The sequence below is a fragment of the Drosophila montana genome, unplaced genomic scaffold (assembly GCF_035044405.1).
Source record: "Drosophila montana isolate Dmon_TW-CO22-7 unplaced genomic scaffold, ASM3504440v1 contig_1853_1, whole genome shotgun sequence".
Lineage (NCBI taxonomy): Eukaryota > Metazoa > Arthropoda > Insecta > Diptera > Drosophilidae > Drosophila > Drosophila montana.
Window position 1 is genome coordinate 1,048,339 of NW_026996772.1, and position 21,890 is coordinate 1,070,228.

At 39.0% G+C, this 21,890-nt stretch overlaps 1 protein-coding gene and 1 long non-coding RNA gene across 2 annotated transcripts in view; both read right to left on the reverse strand.

Annotated features, from left to right (window-relative positions):
* rst (roughest) overlaps window positions 1-21,890 on the reverse strand; it is a 227,841-nt gene that overhangs the window by 142,022 nt on the left and 63,929 nt on the right. The gene's annotated exons all lie outside the window — the stretch shown is intronic.
* On the reverse strand, window positions 9,763-10,312 carry LOC135441182 (uncharacterized). The gene is made up of 2 exons (XR_010438417.1): window positions 10,209-10,312; window positions 9,763-10,147 (listed from the first exon to the last, which is right to left on the reverse strand). It is a non-coding gene; the product is annotated as an uncharacterized LOC135441182 (long non-coding RNA).

Here is a 21,890-nt window from a genome sequence, read left to right on the forward strand (position 1 = left end):
ACAAACGAGCTAATTAAAGAAAAAGCCGAGTGAAATAACTTATCAAATGTAATTCCGACTAAATGACTCAGTAATTGTAGGCCCAAATAAAAGTAATCCCCGAGAAAACAAACAAAAAATTGATGTAGCGCAACCAAAAAACAACTTTTTGAAGAATCAGGTTGAAAATTAAATGTGATTTGGATTTGGGTACCTTGAGAGTTAGTTGGGCAAACGAAAAACAAATGGAATAAAGTTCTCACAATTAAAATGAGCTTAAATTAAAAAGTACTTTTACAGTTTCACACTCTTGACACGCAGCAGGCTGACGGCTAGTGGGCTGTTGGGGAGAGGGGCGGGGCTTGGCCAGGTAAGGCACTCAAATTGATGGACAGTGTAACTGGAACTGGGTGAGTGGACCGAACGACTGCGGACGTGCTAGCCAAGTAAATGACTTATAATTGATATTCTAAAAACGGATAAGCATCGCTCCAAGCTGCCCCACAGTGACTGGGCAAAGAGTGGGCTCCATTGGCCCATCGCCCCATCGCTCCATCGCGCCATCGCCTTATCGCTATCATCATCATTATCATTATCATTATCATTATAATGAAATTGCCAAGTCGCTGGCAATGGCGATGTTGGCGACTGCGCGGTTGCTGTCCGCCGCATTCCATGGTATGTTGCAAATTGTTGTTATTGTGCCTGCTACCGTGTGGCAGGCGCTTTGTTGTTTGGTAATTGCCACAAGGCGCAACAACAACAACAACAGCAGCAGCAACTCAATCGCAATGCGCCCACGGACTTGCCAACGCAGTTGCGCTGACCAATTGAAAATTAACATGTCCACGAGACGCTGCCACGTATGCAAACGAGTGTTGCGTGCCCATCGTCAGCTCGAAAGGATCGTTGGGCTCTGGCTGCCGCATGACAGGTGCTGCACACGCCTCCAAGCTGCAACGGCTGCAACTGTAACTGCAACTGCAACTGCAACTGCAACTGCGTCTGCGTCTTTTTATTGTTGTCAATTTGGTGGTGATTGTTAGCTGCACGTCGCGGCCAAGCATCATTTGGTCGCAATTGGCTGACCAGCTCCGCTGGGCGGATATGCAGCAGTTGGTCGTGGCATAAAGCAGCAGCTGGTGCTCGACTCTAATAAGCGGCCAGCCAGTGCCTAGGCACAGCACGCAAAACAAAATAGAATGCCAACTGACGGTTCGCTCCACTTTAACTACACACACACATTCGCACACTCGCACACACCACGCTGCACCGCATTTGATGGCTGTGATTACGCGTTGAAATTCATGAAATGCAAATACTACGTAATACACAATCAAGAAGCTTTTATCTGCACTCTCGGCCATTGCATAACGCTGGCCATAAGTACTCCACACCTTGGAAACTATTTAAATATCAATCCTCACGCAGTATCTAACCATTTTTAGCAGGGAGACACAGGCACGATTCACAATCTGGCTGAGAGGTGGCATGGGAACAAACTTGTGTTTTTTGTCTGAATTACTTATATATATATATATATATATATATATGTATATGTATATATATTTATAGATAGACTTACCCAATTATTCACATACACACGAACGATTCTTTTATCGCCGTTGGAGACACGCTTTTTGTTTATGCACATCACTGAAAGAATAAAAGAAGTAGACAGTTGGTTAGAGTAAGATCAGAAAAAAGAAAACCAAAAGAGAGAGTGACAGAGATAGAGAGAGAGAGATAGAGATAGAGAGACAGCAAGAGAGAGAGCGAGAGAGCGATGTTGATATTGATATATGCAATACTTCTAATCAAAGTATAAAAACCTGAATGGGCTTACTTGAAATCGTGAGAATCGCATAGTACGGCGATATTTAAAAAAAAACAAGTTTCCTTAAATTTGTTTTTTGCAGTTCAGATGAAGGTAAAATTTGTTTTACATACATACATACATACATACATACATACATACATACATACATATTTTCATTACATACAAACATACACACATATATACATACATATACATATAAATATATGTTGTGCTATTTGTATGGCCAGAGCTGTACATACTAAATACACACAAACAAAACTAATATGCCCTTTTTCAAAATGTGAAGGGTATAAGAAGTGAAATATAGTTGGTCTGCTCCACAACAAACATTAAAAACATGCATAGCCTCGACCTTACCCGGGCGAAGTTTACGAGGTTTATTTGATTTATTTTTGCGAGACGTTTTACAGCACTGAGTCTGCAAGCTGCACCTGTCTTTATCTAACACTAGAAAGGAGTTGGTCGTATTTATTATGCACTTTAAGCACAAAAAAATAATAATAATAATAATAATAAGAAGTAATTAACTTTGATGGCTCATTAAACAAAAATAATAGAGATAGCTTTTTATAAATATCTTTATACAAATTGTGGACAAGATGTGTAGAATACTCTATTAAATTTTTCAATATACAATTCGCTTTAAATACTCAACATATTAGCTGCATTATGCTTGATATGCTGCTGCTAGCTATATAATCTACTCTAGTTATCTTAATTCTTTTGTTCTTTGGAACTAGCTCGTGGCTCAGCTCTTCAATGTTCTATGAAGGCCTTAGACGCTTTACGCAATTTTCTCACAGAATTGTTGTACAATGAGCTGAGCTCCAAAGTTAGTTAAGTCGCTTGGATTGCTAGCAGTTCCCAGACACCTCACACACACAGCCATTTACACACACACACACACACACACACACACATACTGTGTGGAAGGCCTTTGTTTCTGGCATTTGGCGGCGATAATCTGATTGGAGTGGAAGCTGTGCAAACGGCTTTTGGGGTCTAGGACGGAAGCTGACTGCTATAATTAATAATGATTTCAATTTGCATTTGCCCACCTGCAATTTAAGGCGTTTGCGCAAGCGCCAAGCGGCTTCAACGTCAACGTCAACGTCAACGTCAACGTTGGCGCCGGCGTCGACGTCGACGTCGCAGTTGACGATGCGCTGCACTGTCGGCCGCAGCTGCAAGCGTTTCGTAAAGCGCGGCAGCCTGAGCTCTGTAATTTGCTAAATAAAAAAGTGCCTGACTGGGGCTTTAACCAACTCTTAACTTGGCTTAGGTCCCAGATCTGCGCGCTTGGGAATCGGTTACGCAAGCGTTTAGGCCAACGTTAATCAGCTGTTGGCAAATCAACGCCAATCACAGCAGCGCGCCACAAAAAGACTTTGCCGTATTTAGGTGACTTTATTGGAGCAGCCAACAACAACAAGAAGAACAACAACAAGCGTCAACAAGAAGCAACAAAAGCGGTAAGCCGAAGTTCCAATGCCCTTACAGACAATTAGCAGACGGCTTGGCAGATATGCGATGAGGAGCAGGGTGAAGCTCATCATAGCTGAGTTGGGCGACCCAACTTTGATCAAGATATCTTAAAAAAACAAAAATGTTTTCCATACAAGATCCAACTTTCGAACGGTCGATCCTATGACAGCTATATGATATAGTAGTCCGATGCAGATAAGATACTGCATATATGTATGTAGTAAGCGTAGTATAACTTCCCTGTCAAGAAATCGTGAAAAATAAAACATGTTTTCATACTGGAACTTTGTTTTCGACCGATAATATCTATGGCAGCTATATGCTATAATGCTCCGATCTTGACACGATTTTGCAGACATGTAGGGAGCTTGATAAAACTGATAAGTACAAAGTTTGGTCAAGATATCTTAAAAAAGCAAAAAGCAAATACAAGCTCTTAGTTATTTCTTAAGCAGCTATATGATATAGTGCTCCGATCCGTCTGCTTCCGTCATATATACATACATATATACTAGCTACAACAGAAAGACGAACCTATGCAGATAGACTAAATCGTCTCGGCTGTTCTTACTGCTCAAGTGTAAATAAACTTAAGAGACATCTCCCACTATGCGTTACACATTTCATGACAAAGTCATAATACCCTCAAAGAAGGGTATAAGCAACGACAGCAACAACTGCCGGCAACAGACAAACGCGACAAAAGAAAGCAGCTTGCTGATGGGAAAATTAAAGCTGAGAATTGTATCATCGATGGCAGCTGCCCGACTGACAGACAGACAGACAGACAGACAGGCAGACAGAAAGTAGCATAAGCCCTAGAAAAAGTGTTGTAAAACATGCTGACAAATGACTCGCACACACACTTACAAAAACACACACACACACGCACACGTACTCGCATGCACTGCAACGAGATATGCAGCAATTATGCGCTATATTTCAGCTGCAGACATGCAACAGTTGGTTGTACAGCAGCCCCTAACCCCGCCCCCCGGCCCACTCAGCCCACTTGCATGTTGTTCGTGCTCATATTCATGACTGTCTCCAAGTGGGCGGCTGTGAGTGTTGGTCTGTGTGTGTGTGTGTGTGTGTGTGTGTGTGCATCTCCCACAACTAACTTATGTTTAGCTACAACAACAATTTATGTGCGTCGTCCACCCGGCTTGAGGTAGTTGCAGCAACTACTTTACACACACACATACACACACCCGCACACTTACTTTGCACCACATTCAGTTCCCTTTTGATGGATTTAAATAGTAAAAACTGATTTCACTTCTACCCTCGTCAAAAATGCTTTGTGGGCCACACTTGAATTGGCCAAAACATTTTTCTAGTTCTATAAATTCCATATTACACTTTTCCCAATCAGCAGCCAATTTTAGTTGGCGGGTTAATTTTTTTTTTTTTTACACACACAGAACTATTCAACTAAATTGAAAGGAAATATTTAAGTACCTAAGTTTTGAGGCCCGGGAAAATGATTGCATTTTTCCATGTGATAGGTGAATGCATAAAAAGAGCTGCCATGAAATTCATTTTTCCAAAGAAAAACACTTTAGACCCCAGGTAATCGCAGTGTACTCGACTCTACCAAATATTAATAATGATAATAAAAATAAGTTTTCAAGTACTTGGCAAAAGTTAGCAACGAATTCGCTTTTTATTTTTACTAACCATAATTAAATAACAATAAAACTATTGAATGCAACTTTTTGTTTTCGCACGAACCAATTAAATCTATGTAAAACGTGATTCGCCGATTTCACTCGGATTGGTGCAAAAGGAGGAAGACTTTAATTATTCCTACGGTCGGGTAAAAAAATAAAGTCCTAAATTTATTGATAATTACTTTCCCCGGGCAATCCCGGGTAATACTCGCTATGTACAATTTCAAATAGGCATACCCCAATTATATTGACCCAATAATTGATATTTAACCACTGTACCACGCGCTTAAAGCGAATGCAACTAGAAAAGATAAAGAACGCAGGGAGCAGATAACGGCAGATGCTTTAATTAGGCGGGAGGAAGAGTAAGAGTGTGTTGTCTCTGAATCGACTACAGTTGCATAGGAGCACAGCAAAAGGCAAACGAGAAGAACGTAAGAGAAACTTATTAACAACAACAACTATTGCGATGCGATTGAAAGATGAGCACAAACACGCAAAACTATGCGATATCAATTATTAGTAAATTTAACTGTAACAGAAAAAACGATTTACACTCGCGACAAAACAACTCTTCTCGGATCAGGAAGCGATATATTTTAATTTTTAATAATAATTAAGAATTAAAAGCGGGCTGCTTTAAAAAATTGCGTCTGTTCGCTTCTAAATGTCTTACTCTTATTTGACTACATTCACGTTTGTATGTGATATGTATGTATGTATATAGATATTAACATTTCTGTATACATATATGTATGTATGCCGGTACTCAAATATGTATGTATAAATGCATATATTCTATGCATTTCTATGTGCATGTTTGCATGCACATATATATGTATGCTTGCGCGATTATATGTATATATGAATTTATGTATGTATGTATATAAGTATGTGTGTATGAATGTGTGTATGTATGTAGGTATGTATATACGTATGTATGTATGTATGTATGTATGTATGTATGCATGTATGTATGTATGCATGTATGTATGTATGTATGCATGTATGTATGTATGTATATATGTATGTATGTATGCATGCATGTAGGTATATATGTTCGCATGTAGGGATATATGTTCGCATGTAGGTATATATGTTCGTATGTATGCACGTATCCAATTCGTTTCTATGTACAAATGGGTATATTTACTTGGCCTATTCGCTTTCAAACACCTTGTTTCAATTTGAATGTGCGTACGCATGTACGTATATATGTACGTTTGTTCCCTTTTAACAAATGCAGACAAAGTTTACTTCCCGTTGCGCTGCAAATGTAAAGCACAAGTACTTTCCAAATAATGCCCTACTATGCGATTCTCATTAATTCAAATAGGGCTTGCAAATGTTCATACTCTGATTACAAAAGAAATATAAGCTTATTAAGAGAAGTAAAAGCTAGCTACAAAGCTCATTATTGCTCTCATTACTCATGTTAATTTTCTCACCTCAATTGCACAAAAGAAAAAACTTCTGTTTGAATTAATTAAAGAAGACCAATTTAATATACAGTGAAACACAGTGGACACTCCTACTAGGTGGACACTTCTCTTGAGCGGGCAACAATTGCACGATGGTCGCTGTCCACCCAAGAGGCTTTGTACTGTATTTTGTAGTTAAAAAATAAAAAAAAATATTCTGTTTTCTCAAGAGCTCGATCCCTAAACTAAGTGCCCAGTCTAACTGCAACGAACTACGCTTCTCAATCGACTGATTGGAGCTTATTTCTTTGCGAGTAAAAAACAAATGAAATAAACATATCTTGCTACTGGAGTTGAACCGGCGACTTCTCGCTTGTCAGTCCGTCGCTCAGGCAGCTAAGCCCATCAGGCTCATGACGAAGAATACGTCTTGGTTTTCCAATGAACAACGTTTTCCAACACTTAAAGATTCGAATTTTCGAGTGCAAAGACGAATCCGTTGATTAACTTGCATTCAGTCCGTCTGGACAATCCCTTATAAATAACTAGAGTATAGCAATTTAGCCTTTAGTTTTGCGAATGTTTCAGAATTTACGAAACATTTCCAGAGAATCTCTTGCATATTATTAATTTATTCTGGAAACGGAAAGGGAACAAAAACAAACAAAAATACCTACTCCATTGTCAATGTCTATTAAGCAAATGAAAATATTTCGCCTTTGCTGAGGCGACAGACGACAAGCGACAAGCGACAGGCAACAGGCAACAGCTCGAACAGCCGGGAAACAGGGAAAAAGCTGGCTGACGCGGCGTATGCGCAACATGGCAAGCAACAAACATGACAAAGAACTTTGCAACAGAATACGGCAAACTAACAAATAGAAATGAAAAACTGACAGCATGGTCAGGCAAGGGACAGTGGTGGGGGAAGAGAGTGAGGGGGGGAATTGGTAATGGAACAAACTGGCTGAGGTCCAGCAATTTCTATTGTATTTAGTAAAAAACTAAGCGGCGCGCTCGCTTGTAACCAGCGACAGTCAAAGGGGAATTGGAGAGAGAGAGAGAGAGAGGGCACAGATGATGGTTAAGGGCAGAACTGTCAGGGCGGAGGGGGCAGGGGGCAAAGCCGAGGGCTGCTCCTTGTGCTGCGTTGCTTAGTTCCCGAAAATTGGCAAAATTTGCAAAAGTTGCTCAACGAAATAAACAACAAAATTTAACAAGAAGCTGCGCAGAAGGTGGCAAAAGGGGCAAGACAGCAGGCGGATGAGGTAGCGAGAGGAGGGTGGAAATAGAAGGAAGGGGTGGGGGCAGGGCGGAGTGCTATTTGATATGGAGCGTGGTAAGCGGTCAAAAAGTGAAGTTAGACAAGAAACACAAAACTAAATGGGGCCCGAATAGCGTCGAGTGGATGCTGGCCAAGCGGGGGATGGGGCGATGTGGCTGTAAGGGGAGAATGGGGGAGCGAGATGGTCGGGCTGCAAATATGACAAATGCATGCGGAACCAACTGCAATAGGAGAGGGGGCTGCACTTGTAGCAGGCGGGCGTGGTGCATGAAACAAATAAACCGCTGCAAACGCAGCTTTGGGCTAACACAAGTGCGGGTAGCGGGGGTGGCGAAGGGGAAGGGAAAGGGAGCGGGGTAGTGGGGAGGCAGTTGCAGGTCTTGTTGTCTTGTTGCAACGGCTGCCCCGCGTGCCGCATTTCGCTGGACAATGGCACAAAGTAATTAATTTCAATTTGTAAAGTTCAGAAAAGGCAACGCGTTGTGCACCAGCAATACACCCCCTAACCACCGCCCCTCCCCCCCTCTGGCGGACGTGTGACAAGCTGAAATAATTGCGCCGCATGCAGATAAGCGGCGCCCAACAAAGCAGCTGCCACAACAGCAGGCAGCAGCAGACAACTTAATGTGCAACGCCAGCGAGAACCTTGAGCACACTTGAAGGCGATGCATCTTAACATTGCCACCACCCCCCCACCCCCCACCCACCCTCCTCCCCCTTAACAGCACCGACTGATATAGAGTGCATATATATTTTGGTAAAGTTGTTCCAAAAGAAAAACATTTCGGTTTCAGTTTAGCTTTCGTTTCGTTTCGGCCCGTGTTCCATTTGCGTTGCGCTCTCCCATTTCGTTTCGGTTTCGCATTTTGAACTAGTTCTCGTTAGCCCCTTGGACAAAAAACCAGTGCAATAAATTAATGCAACATAAATTTACGGCCTACTGCAATGCTGCAGTGTTGCAACAACAACAAAGACAACAAAGCCAACAAAGCCAACACAACATTTGCAACATTTTCTGTTTCGCAATTTCTAAATTGGCTGCAAAATAACAATAGGAATCGCAATTTAATATGCTTCTTAAAGGGCAGCAAAGTTTGCCATATTAAGGTAAAGATACAGCTGATGAACTAGCAGATACCCTGTGCCAAGTCCAGAGCATATTAAACCTAATGTTAGGGCGTTTATTTAGTTAAAACAAATCTGAGCTTAGTTTTGAGACGCTTCAAACTTTTATCTGAAATGGAGAATGTTTCTGATGAGGATGATAAATAATAATACTTATAATAATAAAAAATAAAGATAGCCGAATACAATGGCAGATAATACTGGTTATAATCTTGTTGACACTATACAACCAATCTAGCCATTTTTTCCAGTAAGGCTGCATTTTTTATTTAAGGTAAAATTGCTTTTAACATAACACGTCTAGCCTTTTAGACTGCATTTTTATTCATGGCAAAATTGCTTTTAATTTTACCTTTACCTTTTTACCATAAATTCCCAACTACAGATCTAGCCTTTTTCTGGCTATAAAGGTAAGAACGTTTCTGTGCAAATGTATGCAACAGGTAGTAGGAAGAATCTCTAACCCCATAAAATATTTATATTCTCAATAACCGAGTCGATCTAGCCATGTCTGTCTGTCTGTCCGACCGTCCGTTCGTCCATCCGTCTGTCCGTAAGTATGAACGCAAAGATCTCAGAACCTATTAGAGCTAGAGACTTGAACCTAGGCGAGTTTATTTTCGATAATCGATAGCTTGCACAGTCTGCAAGCAATCGATAAAAATCGATATTGCAATATTGTTTGGGCGAATTTCTTATGTTTTAATGGCTAGGCACAAATTTGACATGTACCTACCTAGAATCGTGCATATCAAGTATCTTTCATTTTACAGGAAAGGGGGTTAAAAATCAGGCAACATAAAAATTCCAATGCCACAAATCTCAAGGATCGCATGATAGACACAAGTCTTTAATAATAATAAATGTACACATGCATATAGAAAAATTCTATCGAAAAAAATATGTATTAAAACAAAATTGACGGCTAAATAAAGGTTTATTAATAATAATAAATATTATATAATAACAGCATTTACTATATGCATTTATAAGCCCCTTGGAGTGGGTTCTATTAATATTAAAATTGTTTTTAATGTGTGCATTTACATTCTCTTGTGGCTCGGGCCTCTCGAGATGGTTCTTGCGCAATCTGGCTGCCCTTTCAGGCAACTATTTGGACCCTTTCAGCTGCAGGCAAAGAAGAAGTTCTTCGTCAGACCAAAGACACGCTGCTGCTCAGCCGATGAGCGACAGCGTGACTTGGGTCTGACGCAGAACAACTTCTTTGACTCGCAGCAGCAGCAGCAGCAGCAGCTTCTGGCCAGGATTAGATGCAGGCTAAGTGTCCGCCACGATAGCAGGTCCAGAGCAATGTGACATAGCCATCCATTGGACTCAACTGCAAGCCAAAGAGGCAGCTCTTAAGGTCCCATAGCTGAACATGTTAACTAAAAACTCACCCGTCACGTTTGCAGACTAGCTTAAAGACAGACTAGACTAAAATACTAGAAAGGAGTACAAATTTTCAAAATTTAGATATTTAAAACTTTGTTTCCTTCTTTTTATTTTTGAGCTGCGTAGTTTTTTTCGCTTACAACTCTTGAGTGGAAATGAATATGTCTGCTTTTAGGCCGAGTTGATTACATTTTTTTAATAGACTTTTAAAGCGTTGCCTACTAGAAGAATATTTTCTAGATTTTATACTGTCCGGACTTTCCTTTTCAAGTATTCAGTTTTTCTTGCAGCACAAGTGAACTTGATCTCTACAGTTTTATCATTTTAATCTTAGTTAAGTGATTCTTAAACTCAAACTCTGCTCAAACTCAACTTATTTATCAAAGAAACATATCTTTAAAGATTTTAAACTAACCGTTACACATACATATATGTTTAAATGATGATAGATTATCAATATTATAAGCCAATTTTTAAAAGGGATGTCAGTATGATTGGGGGATATATTGATAAATAACGAGAAAGTAAGGATATCTTGAACATCCGAAGACTTAATACCCTTTTAGACATTTCTCTTTTGCAGATATGTGAGAATAGTGAAGCTCGTAAATGTAAAGTCTGATGAAAATATCGCGAAAACCAGAATAGTTTGCCATATAAGAACCTACTTTTCGAGCGATCGCTCCTATGGCAGCTATATGATATAGTCGTCCGATGTTGGTAAGGAAAGTGAAACTTTTAAATGCCGAGTTTTCTTGATGAATAAAGAAGTTTTCCATACAAGAACCTAATTATTGACAATGATTTACAGATTGTTAATTTGTATTATAGTTATAAATATTACACCTTGTACATGTTTGACCAAAATATATTAGATCCTTACGTTGTTTAATCTTACAGTTGAACTAAAGTCTAATTGTAGTCTAAGGAATTATTTATACTATTAAGGCATATGCAATAAATTCTTGAGAAAATCAAGATATTTGTCGAAATTGTTAGGTTCGACACATTTCTAACACTTCTATGCCCCCCACCCCTAAGATATTACGCATGCCTTCCGGCATCATTATCTTTGTTTTCCCTTTTACATTCTTTTCAATTTCTCACTTTTTCAATTGGCTTTTGGCAATGAGCCCACGTTGTCCTACATCAACAATGACAGAATATGGTGCCTGGTAATATATGTGAATGGCTTGGTGCAAGGTTTTATGAGGCATGCATCTTTCTCATGCTCTCTCTACCTCGCTCCCTCTCTTTCTCTCTCTCTCTCTCACTCTCCCTTTTTTTCTCTCCCTCTCGAAGTGCGCTTCAGAATTTACAAGTTAACAGTTGCAGCCATCGGCGAGCAAAAGGAACTGAATCTGGCGCCAGCTGATGCTGATTAGACTTATGTTATTTTTATACCCTTGCAGAAGGTATCATTATTATGTAACGAAGTATGTAACACGTTAGTCCGACCATATAAAATCGTTTTAATCTTGATCAGCATCAACAGACAAGTCGATATAGTAAAGTATTCTCTTAGTCTTTCTTTTCAAGCCCATAGATCAGAAACATTCGGAAAAATTGGGTTCTTGTATGAAAAACTGGATTACTTTAACAGATATCTTAAACCAACGAAAAATCCACCCCACTTGGATAAAAGAGATTGCATGTCACAGGTAGTCAGGGCAAAGTTTTAAAAAGTTTTCGTCCGATCGGCCTCAAAGCAATCTTTAATACATAGAAACAAAATGAAATAAAAAACTGGGTGAATAAATAATATCTTCCCACGAGAAAGGCCGGGTATTACCCGCAAGTTATATCATATAGCTCCATAGTAAAATTCGTTGGCAAACAAAGATGAAACCCTGCAAGGGTATTCGGTCTTCGGCGTGTCAAGCGCAGCGTTTGTTTTTTTTTATTTTATTTTTTTATTTTTCCCTTTCTTCGTATTGCCAACAAATTGCATTGTTTTGTGTATACCCTTTGCGAAGGGTATTATAATTTGGTGAGTCTTCTTTTTGCTTTTTAACTTTGCCGCCTAATTTCCAAGCAGCAGCAGGATGCGAATGTGAATGCAGGTTTAAATGTGAAGAAAAACCAAAACGAAAACTCGACTGCTGACAGAAGAAGTTTTCTGAGAAAATTGTAGAGCAGCAACCGCTAATTAAAAATGCATTCGTCTTCTCCCCCCTTCCAAAATACAAAAAAAAAAATCAATCCCATTTTGACCGATAACTGGGCAACGTTTGCGGCTTCTGGTTTTTTTGGGATTTGGTTTGGATCTTGTTGAAAGTTTGGGTCTGGCTGGCATAAATCTTTATTATCACGGAACGACAAACGACAATGATATACCGCAAAACAGAAACAGATACAAAAACATAAACAGATACAGATACGAATACAGAAACGAAACGAAACGCGATGATGATAAATATGGGTGTACGGAATTAAGAAATAAATAAATATACAACCAATAAAGCTGAAGACATTTAGTTGGAAGATGAAATTAAACTTAATTAGATCGGGTCTGCTCTGCTGTGGCCGGTTCTCTTGATTGGGTCTAGTGACTGTGACTGTGATTGTGACCGTGAGTGTGACAGGTTCGCTTTGGCATTTATGAGTTGCTGTGATGGCATCAATCATGATGTACATAATGAAGTGCAACCAGCTAGTTTCATTTGCACTTTCAGCGCCTTTCATTAGCATTTCGCACTAATTGTCGCCCCGGCTCAATGAGAATTTCCTTCGCCGCTCATTTGATTGGATTTGCCAGGCTGGGCCCAGTGCAAACAATCAGAACTTGCAACAGCAGCAGCAGCAGCAGCAGCAGATGCTAATGAAGTCATCTCATCAGCGTGCTGCATACAAATGCGTCGCATTCGACGGCTATTTCCGTTTTTGATTTATGCTGCAAAAAGTGGCAACGAGCCCCAATGGCAGCAATCAATTGGCTATCGGCAAATCGGGTAAGGAAAATTTGTGAAATCGAAAAACAACAACTAGCAAAACGATAGCCAAGGTGCCGACAATAGCTGCCGCTGCCGACGCTGTTGTTGTTGCTGCTGCTGCTGATTGATGACACTGATTGATGATGTTTGCATGCGATGAGCTGGCACAATATTATTGCAACTAAATTCTAGCATTCTGATAAATTCTGATATGATTGAAATTGCTTCAATTTAAGCATATCAACGATTGACTTATATATGATTGAGCCCTTAGGCGACTGATTTAATGATTGATCTACACTATTACTACGCAATAGTATAAAAATAGAAAACCGAAACACATTCAAATCAAATAACTCAATCACTATTTGATTGATGCTGCTGTAAAACAAAAGATCAATCCATATAATGCTTGACTGTCTTATGATTGAACAATGTTTGTGCATGTATGTGCCAGAGTTTCCGGCTCAAGAGCTTTTTAGCATATTCACAGATTAAAGATAGCGTTGGCAAATATTTTCAAAGAATGCCGGAAACGAATCCATTTACCTGAACATTTTCATCGGAACTATCGCAATTAGCCAACATCAAAACATATTTTTGCTTTTTGTTCTATGCGCAATTTTTGTTTGCGGCTCTATCAGATCTTTGGGCAGTGCGAAAAAAAAAGGGAAGAGAAACAATGAATTAGCCGAGGCAAAGACAACAATTAACACAGTGAAACACTTGGCTACCTTCATCAAAAATGGCCCCGAAGAAAAAAAAAACAACAACAACAACAGCAACAACAAGAAGCAGCAGCTGAAAGACGTAAACAACAGCTACAAAAACAGTTGAAGCAAACAGAATGATATATAGATAGAGCGAGAGAGACATAGGTAGATGAAGAGGGAGAGAGCGCCGGGGAAAGGGTGCGAGCAGGAGAGATGAAACCAAAGATTCGCAACAAAAATCTGCTCAATCACTTTTCACTTAACCCAAACACGAGAACTTCAAGTTATCGTAAGTGAGAAACAAGGGGTAATGGGGGGGTACACAAAGACTTGGCAAATCGGTCAGAGTGAAGGCTGAACGATGCATTGGCGAGGCGGAGAGGATGGGGGAGGGTATGTGTAAAAGTGATGTGTGGGCTTTTGAACACCAAAAATACAAGAGAACAAACGACAACAGCGGCAGCAGCAGCAGCAGCAGCGCAGCAGCAGAGAAGAAGCCGAGCAAAAAGCAAAAGCAAACTTTACTTGGATGATGATGATATGCAAAAAAGCCCAAGTCGGGAGAAAAGAGCACAAGCCGTAAGATTCGGGCAATGCGAAAGCAGCAGCAACAACACATGTGCACACACGCACACACACATGGAGAGTGAATGAGAGAGAGAGAGAGAGAGAGACGTGAATTGCTTGATATTTAATTCCTACTCCAAAAAAATAATAATAAAAGCGTTGCTACGTCAGCAGCAACAGCGGCAGCAGCAGCAGCCAGGGCAACACTTGACCCAAAAAAAAAAAAAAAAAAACAGAAGAAAATACAGAAAAGTGCTTTGGCCAAAATATTTTGCAGCAGATAAAGTCAACACACGGTATGGAGTAAATTTACTGGGCTGGGCGAATGCCGAAAGTCGTGATTGATTGTGAACGAGTCACGCGAGTTGCTGGCGAAAAAGCGAATTCATCGAACATCGATAAATTTTAATTATCGATTGATGGTGCGCAAATTCCTATTATCCAAAGTTGCAATGCTTTGCTGTCTGCGTATTTAAATGAACTATCGACATCTCGATACAAAATCAAGCTATGTAACTAAATCCAAATGCAAGTCAATATTTCAAGGTAAATAAGTTCTTTTAACCAAAATTATATACTCTTATTCTTAGAGCCGGGGTTCAAAGGGTTTTGGGCTTAACATATATGATATATCTTACTAAAAGACAAACCTTTCTAGACTTTGGATATATGTATATGAAACTTAGTTACAAATAATATTGATTCATATTGGTAAATTGAATTAAACGATAACCTGTTTCAATAACTTATGTAAATACTCGATTATATAAGATCATCTTAATTCAAATACACGATAAATCGGAAGAAGTTGTTTCTTTGTTCCAACTGTTTTCTCTTTCAGCTATTGTGACTGGTAAAATTGTGAACTGTGATTGCTGCATTGCGCTGGTCACACTGTGTCAGCCTTTACCCACAAGCAAAAGGCTTTGGCCAGACTTAAATGGTCATTAAGGCTGGGTGCCATAGGAGAGAACTGCCTGGATAGCTGGAGCCATGTGACTTGACAGCTTTTTGAGGGCTAGCTGCAATTTGTTGACGATGTTGTCGATGTTTTTGTTGTTTTTATTATTGTTGTTAGGCACTTGCACTTTTTGTTTTTTTGTTTTTTGTTATGTGGATGAGGCTGGCGTTAACTTATTGGCAGTTTCAATGTGTCAGCAGCAGGTGCCACGCCCACGTTTGCTGATGATGAAAGTGCGTCAAATGGTTTTTTGATTTGCTCTTTGCGTAACTGAGCCAACTTCTGCCTGCCTGCCTGCCTGCCTGCCTGCCTGCCACTCCCACTCCCACGCCCGAAGCCAAACGAAGCTCAGTTTGTCCCCCAGCCTAATTGTGTATGCGTGTGCAGTGCTCGAGTCTTGCGTAAATTTAACAAGTTGCCACTTGAACCAAACCTAGCCAAGTCGAGCCAAGAAATACCAACAACAAAAACTACGTTAACTGGCAAAAGGCACAGTCACAGGCCGAGAACATTGGCAGGGACTGAGTTTGGGTGAAAGTCTCTCTCTCCCTCTCACTCTCTTCCTGGCAAGGATTAATTTGATTTAGATGTTGAACTGTTGCCTGTGTTGTGGACTTCACGCTTGTCATACACTTGCCAAGCTGCTTAGCGCCATTGTCATGCCATTTGCAACGCATTTGATTTACTGTGCATGAGAGAGACCTCTGCAAAATGTGTGCGAAGAAAACAATTTTCGGAATTTCAAGTATTTGTGCACAGAACGCCAACTTGAATGACTGAATATTTTATTTTCACTTCTCTTAAAACCTATTTCTATATTTTTATTCTGTTAAGTAACATAATTCTGCTAAAATAATATGACTGAAAGCCAGAATAATTTCACTTCCGTTAAGTATCATTCTGCTACTAGTATCAGGATTCGCAAGCTAGACTAAACAATTATATTTGAGTTCTGTTAAGTAACATAATTACGCTAAGAGTAACAGGGTTGCATGCAAGAATAAGTCGAAACAAAATTGTTGCTGGTTTGGTTCATGGGTTGACCTAACTCGATGTCTTTGTGTGCAGATCCTGAGCCTGTTTTTGCACCTGCATGAACACAGGACTTTGTTCAAAACACTTTTTTTTCCAAATATTAAGAAAACAATTTATTATCAGCGCCCGTAATACAGCTGTTCCTTTAAGATCAAAACATTTTTGAAAGAATTTGGTTATTGGTACACAATAAATTGGATTTCAAACTCCAATTTGGTTTTAAACAATTTTTGGGTTATCCAGTACAAGGGAACTCACTTTAATCAACCAACCATCAGCTAAATACCAGATCTTAACTTTATTGTTCCTAGCCCAAGCTTATGTAAGCTAACATAACTTAAACAGATTTATGGCAACCTTAGCAAATTATTCTGTGCACATCGGAAATATGAATTATTATTAATAACTTCAAAGCTTTAGTCAATCGATCAGTTGTTGGACAGGTACTTATATTATGAAAAAATAAAATACAAAATATATAAAGTAAGTAAGCATTGAACACAATTACAGGGGAGACTCTCTTGGGTGTACAGCGAACGTCGGGTAATTTTTGTACATTCAAGAGGATGCTTGCGGCTTAGAGAGAGTAAATGTATATGGCCTGATTTATGATGGTATGGGAGAAAATGCCGCCCTAAGAAGGGTGTTAGCTTTATAGGAGCGTACGTTGAGAGAGTTTTCACTGTAGCATGGATATGTTGCATAAAAAAGGCTCTTTAAAAGTGAAATAGTATTAAATAAATGTTAAAATAATTAAGAAACTAAATATGAAAATGAAGGACTTGCTAATGCTCAATGAAATACCTCATATCACATTTCGGTTTCGTTTATAAGTATATAAATAAAATTTTATACATTTATCATATTTAATTTATTTTATATAATATTAAATGCATTTATCTAACCATCTCATCTATAATAAATATATTATTTATTTTCAATTTTAATTTGAAAACACAATTGAATGTGTAGAAATCAATCCAATAAATGAAGCTTATATTCTAACTATAGATACCGCATGCTGTAGGGTAGATACTACATGTACATATGTAGAGCATAAGCAAGTCGGCGTAGTCTAGCAAAAACAATGAAAATAATTTTCTCAGCTCGATTTGTGTAGCTGTTGCTGCTGGTTCATTTTTCTTTCTTTTTGTTTTTTTTTTGTTTTAGAGTTGGGGGCAGGCGGCAAACAAAGTTGCCACGTTGCCGTTGACAGCTCAAAAAACACTTAAAACGCTGATTTACGTCACGTCTTAGACAGGCAGCACCCCCCGCTACCCCCTCCACCACACACACATACACACACACACACCCGCCTCACATGGCCCCGTTGATCATTACGACGCACAAATTTGGCGCATTGGCAAATTGACTTTGGGGACTGCAGGCGGCATTGGGCGGCGGGAAGGCCTGAATGCCTGCATGACGTGGCTACAAATCGATGAGGTGCCAAAGCTGGCCCAAACCCAGGCCATGGCTCCAATTAGCAGGGCTGCGAAAATCCTCAAGCCTTTCGCACGTTCACCTTACTTTTTTCCTCTCTTTTTTTCTTCTATTTTTTTATCGCTGGATTTTGTTGCTTACTTTGACAGCTGCAAATTAATTAGATTTCATTATTTTCCGCCGCTGCTGCTGCTGCTGCTGTTCGTCCGTTGATTGCTTCTAATTAACTGTACTTGAAGTTGGCGCACGCCTCAAATTTCAATCATCCATCAAGGCCAAACATGTGCGCCACATAAGCGGGGCGGGACGGCCGCGCGGTCAGTCGGCCCGGGCGGGCTGCGCGCTTCTGACCCTTTTCTTTCGCATTCAACTAGACAATGTGCTGCAATTATGTCAGCAGTCAGCATCAATCAATTAATTTCTTATCAACGCATTATTGTTTAACATATCCTTTATCAATAGTCTGAGGCGGGGTCAGCGGGTGGCCTAAGCTCGTCGTCGCTAAGTAACACAGCTGTGACCCCGCTGACCAATCAGCCCGAAAGCCGGCTAAAAAGTCATGAGTCTCAAATGCGCTTTAATCGCTGTTTACATCAAATTTAAAGGCCTTTAATTGAGGAGAGGGAATACGAGAAACTAATTTTGCAACAGAATTTGGGTAACTTTCGATAATATAATTGTTACTTTTATTGTCTATTATTGCACTTATTAATCATCATTATTTTAATTATTATTATTATTATTATTATTATTATTATTATTATATTTATTTGCAATATTATTATCAAAATTATTAATATCATTTTTATTATTATTATCTATTTGTTGTTATTTTTATTTTTATTTAGATATGTTTTATTATTTATTTTAATAATATATTTATTATTAATATTTTATTGTCATACATATGTGACCTAGTGTTGGCCAACGCTCTCCGACTTCAACAAAACTGACTATCTGGCAGCGCTGTGGCGCAGTTTTTTCTGCCAACTGTGTGGCAACACTTAACACTGATCTATAAATTAATAAAATACCCATAAGTCTATTTGTAGCATATTGTCCGTTAAAGTCACATGATTTTAATTTATTAGATCAACCAAAAACTATCATTAATTTCTTTGCAAATATTTGAAGTTGTTGTTTTTGAGGCCAAAATATGAGTGAACGAGCCTCGAAGGCAACTGTGGCATGGCCATGCTGTGTGTGCTCCATATAAGTAAAGATATATATATATATATACATATGCTTGAAATACATGTACATACATGTATGAACGTACGTATCTTGATTTTAGTAATTAACTTTAAAAGTCATATATCAATCAATCAGCAAGAATGTGTCAAGCTAGAGTCGCAGCCGAAAAACAACAAGCCAAATGGCAAAAATTGAATGGACGCCACGGGGAGACGACAACAGCCACAGTAAGCACAACAATAACATCAACAACAACAACAACAACAGCAGTCATACACTCCACTCCACTCCACTCCACTCGAATCGAGTCGCCTCGTGTTGAATCGAGACGACAAGTGTGCTAAAAAGCATTCACGAGAAGGTCGCACTTGCTGCGGAGGCCGCAAAGCTGAAAATTGGCTTCCAATTGGCCTGTGAAGCGGACGAGCGACGACTAAGTAAATCAAACGTCAAGTGACCAAAAGAAAAAAACAACAGCTAAGCAAACAGTTCTAAGCTCTGCACGAATGCGTAATACCCTGACAGATAGCCAATAATGTGGTCAAATTGATTTAGTCTATAATACCATATACATATACATATATGTATATGTATGTAAGTGCATACAAGGCCCATTCACAAAGCCGAAAGACTTGAAGTTATTGTTGGTATAGAAGGAATAGATACCCATAATAATAATAATATGCATAAATTGTATATAAATATATTAATATAAATAACATATAGATAAATTACATAAAATCATTAAAATAAATATAAAATAAATATAACTTATTTATTAATTATTCAAGAAATACTTAAGAAATGTTATATAAAATACAATAGTACATTTTCCCAAATTAGGTAAAAATTTCGAGGAATTATTAAAATAAATGTAAAATTAATCTATGAATTATTCAAGAAACACTTGGGAAATGTTATCTTTAATTCTAGCCCATTTTCTCAACTAGGATAAATGCCTTAAAATACTTAAAATAAATATATATTTTATTTATTAATTTAATTTAATTTAATTAGTTAATTTAACTAAATACATTTTCAATTTATTTGTATTTGATATATGTACACAAATGTTTGCCAAACGTATACTTAAAGGCCGCATATTTAATTGATGGAACTCTATATATGTATATTACGTTCTTTCAAAATTGCCACATAATCTTCTTATAGAAATTGCTTTTCAAATGGAATCTTAAGAATGTCATATCGAAGAACTTTCCAAAAAGTACTCGTTGGCTGCAGCTTAAAAGAAAGAGCAGCTGTCTTTGGCACGCCGACGATGAAATACCCTTAAAAAGTGATTTTTTATACAAGCTTTACTTCATTACGATTGTTGTTATAAGATATAAGATACATATAATATATATAATAAAGTGCGGAAATATATCGGAAAAGTAGATATAAAAACAATTTTTTAAATTTTTTTTTAATAAACTAAACCCCGGATAGGATATCTTCTTCACGTCGAAGATTTAATAATCAATAATAATTTAAATAATAAACTATTTAATTTGGCTTAAAATAACAAATGAAAACTTTCTCCAATATAACTTCTAGTTACACCTGTTACAAAAATGTCAATGAGAGCAATATGCCCATTCGGGCCGGGGAAAAAGTAGAAGCTTAATAATAAAATCAAACGCGTCACGGCAATTAAAATTAGCGCTGGCCAAGCTCAAAACCAGGCTCAAACTCAATAAAAAAAAAACAGAACAAAACAAAAAATTAAATAAAACAAATAAATAACCAAATGACCGAATAACTTGAAACGCTTGAATTTTGTGGCATGTCGATTGAGCATTTCGCAATGTTGGCCGAGTCAATTTTTTGTGCTTGTGCCTGATAAATGACAGAGGCGGCCATTTATTAACCTTAACTACAATTATGGCTGCTGACCGCACGCTGACCACAGGCAGGATCAGGCACAGGCGCAGGCCGAGAGGCATCTGGCTGTGGCAACGGCTCCAACTCTCTGGCTGAGGTACTCTGCATGCCAAATGCGAGCATTAACTGCCATTAGTTGTGGGCTCTCTGTGTACTAGTGTGTGTGTGTGTGTGTGTGTGTGTGTGTGATGCGAAGACTGTGGCAGCTGATGATGCGGCATGCGGCTCAAACTTTTCCACTTTGCAACTATTTCAAAAGTAAAACGAAACTTGGCCAACCCGCTCTGCCTCCGCCGCCGTCGTCGTCGCCGTCGCCGCCTTCCTCCTGCGCGCTGTCAACGCTTTTTGGTGCCAGCAACTGACGTCGATTTCCAATGCGATTCATGTCTGCTGACCCAATGCCCCTGCCCCTGCTGCTGCCACTGCCCGACCGCTGACTGGTGGCTGGTGCCTGCTGCATGATTTATGATTTTGCCAAAAGTATTTCTGTGGCCAGAAGCCTCGAGCGGGCCGGCGTTCAAAGTTGTCTGCTCAAATCATTTTAATTGAAAAAAATTACACATGAGCGGAGTCAAAATAAAAGGAAAAAAAACGTAGCAAATGGCCGAGCAAAGGCAAGCGCATAACGAATCACAAATGCTCTATCGCTCGAAAAGAATTAAGTTCAAGTGTGCTTGGATTTTTTTTTACGCCTGACAGCAAGCTCTACAAACGTTTTCGCTGGTTCGGTTCACAGCTGGAACCAGTGTGTCGGTTCGGTTCGTGTGAGGTCAATACAGTCGAATAGGGTTACACACATATATGCATACATATATTCTTGTTAGGAACCCACATACCAAAGTATGCATATCTAGATTTTGCAGTCTCTAAGTTACTCGAGGTCATAAGGGCAAAGAGGGGCGTGCACATATATTAGTTAGCACATAATTAGCCTTTAATTTTATTAATTTAGATTGA